The sequence below is a fragment of the Loxodonta africana genome, chromosome 4, assembly GCF_030014295.1.
Source record: "Loxodonta africana isolate mLoxAfr1 chromosome 4, mLoxAfr1.hap2, whole genome shotgun sequence".
Taxonomy (NCBI): domain Eukaryota; kingdom Metazoa; phylum Chordata; class Mammalia; order Proboscidea; family Elephantidae; genus Loxodonta; species Loxodonta africana.
In genome coordinates this window covers 188,959,456-188,973,011 of record NC_087345.1, presented here as the reverse complement: position 1 = coordinate 188,973,011, position 13,556 = coordinate 188,959,456, and the positions used below count along the sequence as shown (strand labels likewise).

Below are 13,556 nucleotides of genomic sequence, written 5' to 3'. Positions count from 1 at the left end.
AGCTGCAATGCCTAGGTCTACTGGTATACTTGAGCTAGATAATGGAATTTTTTACAATTCCCACACAGAAGGCTCCTTTTACCTATGCTTCCACAGCTCTATCTACAATATTTTATCATCACAATTCTCACACGACATAATTGTTTGTCTGTTTCCCCAGACTCTCAGCACCTAAAATAAGGACTTACACAATGCCAGGCAGATGAGAGCTGCTCATCAAGGATTGTTTAAATGAAAGACTACTGGTCGAACTTGACTGATTGCTTTATTCCAACACAGCAAATTGTTATCTGATCTCTCCGGTTGTTGTTAGGTGTCGTCGAGTCAGTTCTGGTTCACAGTGACCGTATGTAAAACAGAAGGAAACACTGCCCAGTCCTGTGCCATCCCTCCAATCTCTAGGTACCACCATTCCTCTAGACTCAGAACGATGCCTACTATCCACTAATAAAGCTTGACAAGACTAGCCACAACCCACTACTGAAACACCAGGAAAGCCCATTATACTTGGTTTAGCTCTAATCAGTTTCTGGTATATTTTTATGCTATTATTCTTAGTGTGATACGTATCTTCTAATGGATTTTATAACCCTCTACATAGTCTGAAACTATAAACAAAAAATGAGCGCAATAAATGTAAATGACTTAGTCTTTCACAGCCCCCATTATCGTAAATCATGAATGGAAGTATCAGTAGCAATTCTGCTAGTTTTCTGCCTAATAGTTTTGGCAGAAGTACAAGGGGCATATGTCTGCTCCTGGATCGGTAAAAGAATAAAGGCAATGCCTTCACAAGTAACTATACACTGAAGTCAGATTTGTTGCCAGTTCTTTTCATATTCATAATCATTTTCTGGTGTATGTAATACAACTTATTTTCTAAATTGGGTGAAACAGAAAAAGTTAGTATTAAATCCTTTATTAACTTTGGGTTTTGTAACCTCATTTTATGAAATCAAAACTACAAGCTCAGTTTCCTGCTCCAAGCAACCGGACTGTTTAAAATGATACTTGCACATTTGGGAATTCTTTATGCTTATTCTGAACATTCTAATTTAGATAATACATTATCGGAGAAAATCTTCTGGGGGTGTACTGATTTAACTAATCCCTTTGAATGCCAGCTAATTAAAAATATTTAGCAATATGTGGCTTCATATGTACAAACAGAAGATGTTCTCTTAGAGTATCACATTATATACGTCTCAAACTCTAAAATTATTTGATGGAGAAAAATAAGAATCTCTCACTTTCCCCTTAACTATAAATACTGTAATTTTTAAAAGCTTAAATAATTTGATCGCATGCTTCATTTTAAAAAGATATATTCAAGGTTACTCATAAACCAGGTGAGAAAAATTTTTTTAAGTTTTAAGACCAGCCATTGTACATTTAATACTAGCTTTATAATAAGGTACATAAAATATGTTTATTCCCTTAACCTAAGAAAATGTAGAAAAAATATTCATATAAATTATTTTCCAAGGAAGAAAAGTATTGGTTAATATACTAGGAGTAACTGACTCGATCTACTGTGTTCCTACAGCAAATTACAATGTAAACTATCACAAACCTACATTTAGGTAGTTCCCTATTTCAAATGTTATATAAATTTTGACTTTTTTCTCTTTAATTCTGCTCATCTTTATGGATTGTTTACTTTCCTTTGCAGATAGCCTGCACAAAGAAAGAGGATTACCTCCTTCCAAACAAAAAGAAATGATTATTTCTGACTAGCATTTCCGCTTGTTTTAACCTGCTCTATGGACTGAACTATCAACTTCCTTCCCGTGTGATTACTTATAAAGAGATACTTTCAAGTTTCCTTTTTTAAAGGAAGGTGTGGTGTGAAGCTACTTAGTTCTCTTTAGGGCAGCACAGCCATTCTGCAATTAAGACATACTTAATTACCTTGTTTTTAAGACATGCAAATGGAGCTCCCTTGAAATTCTAGTCCATGTTACAAATTTAGCTACTCAATTCTGCAAGGTATCATGTTAGGACTGGGTCACCAAGAAATTTGGAAAAGGTCAAGCACTTATGTGTTAGTGATTATGCAGAAAATGGCTTCAGGTTTCAACAGAAGCTCAAAATTCTTCTGTCTAGTCATCACAGATATTTTACTGTCAAAAGTAGACTCTAAGCCACATGATTATTAGAATCTTTTTTTTTTTTTTTTTTTTAATTGAAAAGCGATGCTACTATTGATACTGTAATGATTTCGGTCAGTTGTTTATCCAAAATCCATCTCTCCATTTCTTCTTCCTAATGGCATTCTGGTTTTGTTCAAGAATGCAGCTTAGCTCCAGGGGGTGAATTCATTAAGTTTAAACTGCCCTGTAGATTGTATGCCCCTGTTGACTTGTTAGTCCAAGGTTATTAGACCAAGAGGGGCCCAATCAGACTGAAAGGGAAGACACATTCTATGCTTGGGGAGACGTTTCACTCCCTTCTGTTAGGCATGAACAAGGAAATTGAGCTCTGGAATTACCCTCTGGATAACGTGACTCGTGGATAGGTTAGCAGAGGGGCAGAAGGGTGCTAGGTCATTGATAACCCCATTAGGCTGTGGAATCAACAAACCCAGAAGCTGCCCAACTCTAAAATTCACTTATGTAAGACAATGTATTTCCTCATGGTATGAGTTAGATTTTATAATAAATGCAGCTGAAAGATTCAAATAGGTATATAACATAAATCACACTTTAGAGCAGCGATGGAACAGCTATAGTGCTATTCATCACAAATGTAAGATTTAGCAGTTGAACGTCATTTTAGGCAGCTTTGAACAATTTTACCAGATTTAAATTTGTTCAATAGTTATAAACAGAAATATAAAACCAAAATGATAACATATTACTACTACTTCTTCACCATTCAACAAGTACTCTCCTCTGAAGACATGGCCCAAAGAAGGCATTATTAAATGTTTACTAACTGAATGATTAAACAAATAACCAACTGCATTGGAAAAAAAACTGTCACCTACTGCTTATTATTTATAAGGAACTATCCTAGGTATTTAGGAACCCTGATGGCACAGTGGTTAAGAGCTCCGCTGCTAACCGAAAGGTCGGCAGTTCAAATCCACCAGCCGCAACTTGTAAACTGTATGGGGCAGCTCTGCTCTGCCCCATGAGGTCACTATGAGTCGGAATCAACTCGATGGCAACCGGTTTGGTTTGATTTTTTTTTTTACCCTAGGTATTGGGAATACCTAATAATAGAAACCGCAGGAGAGAGATGTGGCAGTCTGCTTCTGTAAAGGTTAACAGACTTGGAAACCCTCTGGGGCAGTTCTGCTCTGTCCTGCAGGGTCCTTATGAGTTGGGATTGACTCAGCAACAATAAGCAATATGAGAAACACAAGATTCTTGTGCAATTTACAATATACTTTGGAAGACAAAGGGTCAAATGCAAAACATCTACATACGTTGATTTGTTGATTCGGTCATACTTTACAAACTATCTACCTTAACAGCAAAACTTAAAGAGGGTAACCAACACATTCGTTTGGAAAATTTCACTAGACTTAGTAAATCCTCTTACCACTACCAATTTCTATTGATTAACGTTAGGGAGAAAAAAACAACGTAACAAAAATAAATAAAGCCTGGAATTCCAGGCACTGCAAATCCTGAGTAGGAATCCAGAACTTCAGGGACACAGTATTTTTTTCTGATTTTAGTTGAACATTTTGATGTTGGAAAAGGAAGAAAAATGTAGGAAATGAACAGCTAGTTATACAGATGGCGTTGAATAACACAATCAGCTTTTCTGGACGTTGACTTTTAACATTAGAAGGATGAGCTCTTGGCAAAGGAAAAACTTCGCTTTTTCTGAACACTAATGCACACACACACAAAGCCAGCATGAAACATGATGACTTAAAAAGGTTTTACATTAAAATTCAGGGTTGGAATAATAAGTTGATATGATGAAGAATCAGGAGTCTGACAGAGGAAGGAGAAAACAATATGAAGGAGCGAAGTGGCCATTTATCAGTGGTATGACAGAAGGAATTTCTGCATCTGGGGAAGTTCAAATAGATGACTTCTAATGCATTCTACTCTAAAAGTTGATTTATTTTATCACCAAAAAAAAAAAAAAAAAAACTCTGCTTATGCTTGGGAGTGGGGTGAGTAGTGGGACAAAATCAATAGGATCACACTTCCAAAGAGTTTAGACTTACTGCCACAAATCATTCTTTGTTTTTACTTTTACATTCTAAAATTCTCTTTAATCCATTCCCACAAATGAAGCAGGTAAAATGCTCCTGAGGATAAGAGAGAATATCACGTCCCTTATTATTTATCATTATCCCTTCCTTCGCAAGAGAATGCTATAGAACAAACACAGTGAGGGCAGCCCCTCGATTTTCTGTACCCTTGTAAATTCACATTTGATGTCCAATTAAATTCTCCATTCAGATGATGGGCTACAATGGATGTTGCTATTTGTCCATGGGGAAAATATATGGTGAAGGCAAAGGATTTTCTTTCAGTAATTTTGACTGCATGGGCTGGTTACACAATCAGAATGGTAGCACTCATAATCCTACTGTTGGAACTGCCACTAAAAATTTTATTTTACCCAAGATGTGAGTTTGGGGTAAAAACGTATGTTTTAATGATATACAAAATACTACTTATTATGCCAAAGAAAGAGAATTCAGCTCCCTACTCATACTCTTAAGTGAAAGACAAAATCACGAATGGCTAGCAATGCTGTATTCATTTTGCTGTTTTTTGAGAAGTCGGACTGACCGTCCCCAAAAGCTAGTGTTCAAAATTATGATGCCAAAAAAATCCACACTGGATTAAAAAAAAAAAAATGCTTTATACTAAAAAGCTTCAGACAAATTCTATATAATTAGTTAGGGTATTAGAAAGTCAAAGGGGAACTCAACCGCTTGAGTAAAGTTTGTTTCTTGAAGAAGGAAATGGCAGCCTAATGTACACAGATTATAGGGAAAGGGGAGAAGTTGGGGGCAAGAAGAAGATAAACCTTGTGGAGAGTGCAGGAACTGGGCAAGTATGAACGAGGAGGCATCAGGGCCTGTGAGCATAAGAATGTGATTATAGAGCTTATTGTGTGAATCTACAGACAGGAGGACCAGGTAGGGGATTCTAACAATAACTTCAGACATTAAATAATGAGAGTTTGGACTAGATTGGAAAAAAGGATGAAGTGATGAGATTTCACGGGAGAATTTATAAAGCTTGGTAATGGAGCGGTTACACAGTGGGATGATGACTCCAAGCTTCTGAGCCTAGAAGTGCTAATGAGGGAAATCACAACATCATCATCCATCTCTATGTGTGAGACGCTAAGCAAGTAAACGCAGTTTCCTCCATTTCACCGGCATCGCCAAGCATCATCACTTACCTGGATTACTGCATTCCTATCATAGAAATGATCTTCATGTCACGACATTGCTACTTACTATCCCATCCCTGATAATGTATTCTCTGCCCTGTGGCCCCAATGACCATGCTCTTTTACTTGAAATCCTTTAATTGCTTTTTAAGGTCCTTATTGAAAATCCAAATCATTTAAGCAAGGCTGTCTGTAATCTGGAAACCCTGGTGGCACAGTGGTTAAGAGCTACAGCTGCTAACCACAAGGTTGGCAGTTTGAATCCACCAGGCGCTCCTTAGAAACTCTATGGGGCAGTTCTATTCTGTCCTATAGGGTCACTATGAGTCGGAATTGACTCTATGGCAGTGGGTTTGGTTTTTTTGGTCTGTAATCTGGTCTCTAACTTAACTATACATTAAATCTCAGTCCTTATAATGCTCTCACCAGCACGATACACACCAATCTCACAGACTTATGGCAGGCCTTGACCCTCCATGTTTTACGCCTCTACCAAAGACAGTCACTACTCCTTGCTCCCTCTGCACCCAACTAAAGACCACTCATCAGACAACAATTCTTCTGGGAAGCCCCTCTACCTTTCTCTCCATGCTAATTCCACATAGGCTGAGTGGATACCCATCCCTTGCTACAGTGGTAACCTGTGTGTTTCCCTAAAATGGTACTTAATCTCATGGCTTCTTATGTGTCACTTTACCTACCCACTAGGCTCAACCACCCCTGACCTCTCAGGAACTTAGAGCCTAGTTATCAGATTTTAGGTGCCACAACTCATTAATGCATGCTTAAATACTTAAAGTAGTTTTAGTGTAATGAGCTTTCCTATTTGGAAATTTGTTTCATGTTCTAGAAAAATCACAGGTCTGAGAATCAGAAAATATGCACTGTGAGATTCAGTTACTAAGAAACATGATCTTGGTCAACTGTATAAATACAGTTTCCTGACCAAAAAAAAAAAAAGATCAGAAGTGAGGATTCTGTAATTTGAACACTTTATATGTGACTTCTTATTCTACTTTTAGCATAAATTACTTCTTAACTGGAAAAAGAAATGTAAGGATTAGGCTACTTCACATGCATACAACCCATAACGCATTCAGAAGCCTCCTAAAATTTAATCGAAGTGCCTTTAAGAAATTTAAAAAAAAAAAAGCAACCTGCATATGGCTCTTTAAGTATACAAATCAGTATAAAAGGACAGAAAATTTTATTCTTAGCATTTCAGAACAAATATTTTCACAGGTTAACATCTAGTTATTCAGAAGAATGGATCCAGCAAATAGGAAACCTTCTACTTGGACTTTGAAACCCATAACCTTAATTCTTCTACTATAGATTTGCTGGAACGTAATGGATTTTGCTTAAGATAAAATTAGACTTAGTGGTGACAAATGGCAGCTAAAAGTATTCAGAGTCCTCAGAGGAGAAAATCTCAGACACCACATGCAGTATGTTGTTTTGTAGCTAATAATAATAAAACAACGAAAAATGATTCCCCTGGAAGCTCTCACATTAACTGATTTAAGCATATAAGTTTAGTTTCTTCACACCTCATACTGCTAGCCTGACCTACGTGTACAGGTAGTCCCCAACTTATGACAGAGTTCCATTCCAATGAGTCCTTCATGAAGTCAGTTCTGACATAAGACAAATGCCTTTTTTTTTTTTTCGGTAGTTTTCATTATTATTGCCTTTCATTATTAGTATTTTTTAAATTCAATCTTTGAACATCTTTGAATGAACATCTAAGAATGAGAACATCAGCAAATTATGAGCTACAACACTCTATGCAGAACACATTACTAACCATAATGTGTTCAGAAAACAAAAATACAGACGGTCATAAGAGAGATTGATTATAACTCGAATGCGTCGTATGTAGAGGACTACCTGTATGTATTTTAGAACAAAGCTTTTTTTTTCCTTATCTCTGAATAAGAGTACTAAGAAAAAAGGCAACCTACTCAAAAGCATCATGTCTGCATGCTTCTAAATTAGATATATCTGAAAATCAATATGTACAATTAATAGGATAGTATTTGGTTTTGATGTGTTTCACCCTCCTCGACCCCAAAGAAAATCTGTTACTAAATTCATGGTGAGGCTTACCCTTGTTGGCAACTTTTAATTGGGAAAATACTGGATTATATATTTTGCAAAAAGAAAACAAAGCAATATTATTGCATGCATTTTCTCAGAGCAACAGAAACTGATTTATTATGGGGCTGTGGAAGCTGCTTGCTGAGAGCCAGGCAGGGTGTGTAATTTGCAGAGAAGAGGGAGCAGATTGTAGATGCCCTGACCTGTCAAACACAGGTAGGGCCTCAGAGATAATGGGTCCCAGAATACAAAGCTCCATCTTGATCCAGACAGACACACACAACATGGAGAGGCCAGATGGATTAAATGAGAGACAAAAACGCTGGCTTCTGCCATCTCCACAGGAAGACGACAGATACCAGATACCACATGGATCCCTCCCCAGTCTCTTGGCCCCCAATGTTGTGCCCAGGCCATGACTTCAACACGGCTGAGAAGAGGCCTGCCCCACAGGGCTGTGAAATACAGTTACTGGTGAGGTGCTCGGCCCAATGTACAAAGGCAATAACTATGCCCAGGACTAAGTGTCTCACTTATTAAGAGGAAAAGTGCTACGTAATAGCAGAAAAATAAGAGATCAGAGTAGAACGAATAACGAACTCTCTGTTCCTTACAACCTGACCTAGACTCCCTCCGTCCATTGCTTTTCAGTGACAGCCCACTCTGCAACCTAACTCTTATAGGGTGTGCTGCGTTCCTACAGAATGTCCTATGAACAAAAGACTGTCTCCTCCAACAACGGTCCTCTTTTCAGAGCAATGTTCAAGGGTGACACGGCCTTTTAACTTCAACAAACAGCTGTAACTGAGTCACACCATGGTACAAGAAAGGAGCTGCTGTGACAGAGGCCCACAGAGCACAAGAGCAGGATGCTTGCCACGCAGTAAGAGGAAGAGTGAAGATGGAGACGCACAACCAGAAACGAGTGCCATGGACTGTGGAAACCACAGCAGCAGGAAGTGCACAGACCACACCGTGAAAATTCACAAGCCAGACTCTGAATAGGAAGGCTGGTGAGGAAGCTAACCGAGCATCTCACTGAGCCAGTATGCTTTCCTACAACATGGTGGCATAAACAAGCCTTTCTGTCTCCAGCCATATACAGAGGTAGCAGTCCAATGACCACCAGCAGCAATGCCACTCTCAACAGACACTAATTTTTTTTTAAGGAAAACAAACAAAATAAAGAGTGTGCAGAGGCACTAAAGGTCTTGTATGCGCAAGGTCCAGTGTGGGATACAAACAGGTATGATAATGTCATTCCCATGAGGTTTACATCATATTGAAAATCTCCATTTCTCTCTCTCTGCCTATCACACACACACACACACACACAGGCAGGTAGTAGTTATGCAGGCATTCGATCATCCATGTACCCATTCAATACACATTCACTGAATCCTATAATCTGTGCTCCCCTCCCCCCTAAACAATGCTAGGTGCTGGTTATGCAGAAGTGAGTAAGGCAACATGGCAGCCCCTTCTCTCACAGAGCTTGCAGAAGGCGGGCAGGATTTAGGTAGGTAAGTCAATGCATATAGACTCTAAAAAACCAAAAACCCATTGCCGTCAAGTCAGACTCTAGAAGGCTAAATAGGACATCAGACACCATCTAAACCAGTGCTTTTCAAGGTTTTCTTAAAAATGGCAAACCACCTTTTTTTAATTAAAATTCTTATTTTAATAAAAATTTGCAAAGAACTTCAATGCAAGTAACTGTTTAAAAAAAAAATTTAGGCAGAGTAATGGTTGTAGCGGGGGAGAGACGAAGCTGGGTGGTCTTTCCAGAGCCAACCTTGTTTAACCTCCCATTTACCTTCCCACTGCACAGGAACCCAGAGGGACGTCTCCTGACTATAGATCACAACACACTGTCTGAAAATCAATGTTCTAGTTATTCAAATCTTCAGTTTTACAAATGAGTAAAAATTAAAGCTAGAGGATTTTAAGTAGTTTGACCAAAATCCCAAATTGTTAGAAGATTCTGGACTAGAAGGCAAGTCATTTGAATTTCGGGTCAGGGCTCTATTCCACTCTATTAGTACAATTTCAACAATTCAGATTACATAAACTTCAGATTTATAATAGTTGCCATTCTTTTGTGGTATCCAAAGTTCAGCAAACTGGCAAGACAAGAAGGAAAAACAGGGGTTTGAAATAAAAATACGGTATTTTGTGGTTGTAGGTTTAGGTCCAGTGTCATAACTGTCTATTCCAATTTTTGACCATAACAATACCTTTGGTATCCGAACTTCAATTTGCCTACTTGCTTGATTGTTTTCCTCTTGAGGAAAATTGAATGAATAAATTTTAATATAATATACTTGAACTTATTTTCAATTAAAAAATGAAACTAATTTTATATTGGGACATATTAGGATTTAAGCATTGAAAAAAAAATTTTTTTTTTTTAAGACACTCTGGAGACTGTACCTATACAATTAAGAATATACTTTGTATTGACACGTGTTCCATTTCATTTCGTTTGAAATTGGTAACATATTATGCATGTGAGAAAACTGCATTTTTTAAGTCAGCGAACTTAAATGACATTGTAAACAGAACAGGAAAAAAGTCAGACGCATCATAAATTGTACGTGCTAATAATTCAATAATAATTCAAAATCTATTTCTATATGTCCTATATGTTTCCATCTACCTGTGTATCCATGTATCTCTCCTGAGCGGCTAAAACACCACACCACATTGGACACAGACATTGGTGAGGGCTGCACAACCTGATGAATAACCTCACTGAACTGCACACACAAAAGATGCTGAAACACAACCTGATGAATAACCTCACTGAACTGCACACACAAAAGATGCTGAAATGGCAAATGCTTTGTGACATATATTTTTACTACAATTAAAAACAAGATGAATCAACATTTCTACCAGTGAAATAAAATCTATCAGCATGTTTTTAAACCAATAAGCACATTTAAAAAATAAATTAAAAAAAAACACCTTCTCTCTTATTAAACACCAAGACAGATAGCAAGAAGATCTAGAAGCATGAGGGCTCCTATCCCCAAAGAGCTGTACAAGTAGTCCCGGCCCGCATGGCAAGGAAACATGGGTGAAAGAGGAGAAAACTCAACAGGGTCAAAAGCTTATATGACTCAGGCTCTTCGAGATCTGGCTTGGCAGCAAACAGAAAATGAGCTCTTCATTTGGCAAGAATAGGTGCATGTATATTTTAAGTCATTGGCTGGACAGAGTGAAAAAACTGTCCAGATTTATATGAAGAATTACGACAGGGAAGGACTCAAGATGATGGAAATCATTTTCCTAACTTTTGCTTTGCATGTCACATTATGGCAAAAAATATTCACCTTCTAAAACACATCATATATTAGGAAAAAATATAAATTAAAAAAAAATTCTCCTCGGAAGATGATCTTTTTATTTAAAACTACCTTTCACCATCACAGAAACCCTGGTGGCATGGTGATTAAGAGCTACGTCTGCTAACTAAAAGGTCAGCAGTTCGAATCCACCAGGCACTCCTTGAAAACTCTATGGGGTACTTTCTATAGGGTTGCTATAAGTCAGAATCGACTGGGTGGCAATGGGTTTCACCATCACAATATTCTTTGTTGTTGTCGTCGTTAGGTGCTATCCAGTCAGTTCTGACTCACAGCTACCCTATACACAAGAGAATGAAAACACTGCCCAGTCCTGTGCCATCCTCACAATCACTGCTTTGTTTGAGACCATTGTTGCAGCCACTGTGTCAGTCAATCTCATTGAGGGTCTTCCTGATTTTTGCTGACCGTCTACTTTACTAAGCACAGTGTCCTTCTCCAGGGACTGTCCACTTATTCAAAGTACTGATAACTTGTCCAAAGTACTTGAGATGAAAAGTCTCACCATTCTAGCTTTAACGAGCATTCTGGCTGTACTTCTTCCAAGACAGATTTATTCATTCTTCTGGCAGTCCATGGTATACTCAATATTCTTTGCCAACACCATAATTCAAAGGTGTCAATTCTTCTTTGGTCTTCCTTACTCATTGTCCAGCTTTTATATGCATATGAGGCATTTGAAAATACCATGGCTTGGTCCAGGTACACCTAAGTCCTCAAAGTGACATCCTTTTAATACTTTAAAGGGGTCTTTTGCAGCAGATTTTCCCAATTCAATATGTTGTCTGATTTCTTGACTGCTGCTTCCATGGGCTTTGACTATGGATCCAAGTAAACCAAAACCCTTGACAATGTCAATATTCTCTGTTTATCATGATGCTGCTTATTGGGCAAGTTGTGAGGATTTTTGTTTTCTTTATGTTGAGGTGCAATCCATACTGAAGGCTGTGGTCTTCGATCTTCATCAGTAAGTGCTTCAAGTCCTCTTCACTTTCAGCAAGCAAGGGTGAGTCATCTGCATAATGCAGATTGTTGGTGAGTCTTCCTCCAATGCCTTGATGCCCCACTCTTCTTCATATAGTCCAGCTTTTTGGATTGTTTGCTGAACATATGGATTGAATAAGTACGGTGAAAAGATTCAACCCTGACACGCACCTTACCTGACTTTAAGCCATGCAGTATCCCTTTGTTCTGTTTGAACAACTGCCTCTTGGTCTATGTATGGGTTCCTCATGAGCACAATTAAGTGTTTTGGAATTTCCATTCTTCACAATGTTGTCCATAATTTGTTATGATCCACACAGTCGAATGCCTTTGCACAGTCAATAAAACACAGATAAACATCTTCCTCGTAGTCTCTGCTTTCAGCGAGGATCCATCTGACATCAGCAATGATATCCTTGGTTCCACGTCCTCTTTAGAATTTGGCTTAAATTTCTGGCAGTTCCCTGTCGATGTACTATTGTAACTGCTTTTGAATGCTCTTTAGCAAGATCTTGCTTGTGTGTGATATTAATGACATTGCTTGATAATTTCTCCATTCTGTTGTGTTACCTTTCTTTGGAATAGGCACGTATATGGATTCCTTCCAGTCAGTGGGCCAGGAAGCAGTCTTTCAAATTTCTTGACACAGACAAGTGAGCACCTCCAGCGCTGCATATGTTTGTTGAAACATCTCAATTGGTATTCCGTCAGTTCCTGGAGCCTTGTTTTTTGCCATTCCCTTCAGCACAGCTTGGACATCTGCCTTCAGTACCATCAGTTCTTGATCATATGCTACCTCCTGAAATGGCTGAACACCAGCCAATTCTTTTGGGTACAGTGACTGTTTTTCTTCCATCTTCTTTTGAGGCTTCCTATATCATTCAATATTTTCCTCGTACAATCTTTCGGTACTGCAACACGAGGCTTCAATTTTTTCTTCAGTTCTTTCAGCTATACCTAACTTAGATAGATACAATAGAAGTGGTCCATCCAAATGTTAAACTGCAAGTAATTTATAACCAACCAAATCTACATAAATTATCTCTAGTCTCTGCTTTAACTTCAGGCTATTTCCTCCAACCTTTCTTATAAAGGTTTAGAGAGACAAAGTACTGCTTTCCTATTTGTGTCCTTTTCCAGTGGTTGAGTCACATTTTAGGTTAAAAAACAAAAAGGTAAATTAGTAATTATAAACAATACAAGCTAATCAACCATTTTTACTATTTATTAGGACTCCAAAGCCCTTTCTCTTCTAAGTTAAAACTCAAGCAGGTTTTTTCTGTTTTTAAAACAATGGCTATTTTTATTTTTAAATCAATGGAAATGTTTAACTATAAAGATAACTCCCCCAAAGCATACATTTGTTCGTATCTATAAACGTTAATGTTTTTCTTGATATATAATGGAAAATATATTTCTCTTCCACAGTAACCTTTGACTTGCAATAGTCTTGGCTTAAAATATTATGCAGTTTGGAAATATACACACATAACACAAAAATATCTTGTTAGTTCAGTATAAGGAAAGAAAGAGTAATTCTTCAAAAGTAAAACAAAACAAAAAATGGTATGTTTTCAAAGTCACAAATTATGACATATATTCATTAGGGACACGACATTACAGTCATACTATATAGCAGTGATTTTCAAACCTTTTGCTCTCAAGACATTCTACAGTCCCCCCTCACCCCCCCCCCAAAAATATTAAGGACTCTAAAAAACG

At 37.8% G+C, this 13,556-nt stretch overlaps 1 protein-coding gene across 20 annotated transcripts in view; it reads right to left on the bottom strand.

The window, feature by feature from the left end:
* Positions 1-13,556, bottom strand: part of PARD3 (par-3 family cell polarity regulator) — an 823,651-nt gene that overhangs the window by 267,377 nt on the left and 542,718 nt on the right. The window lies entirely within an intron of this gene.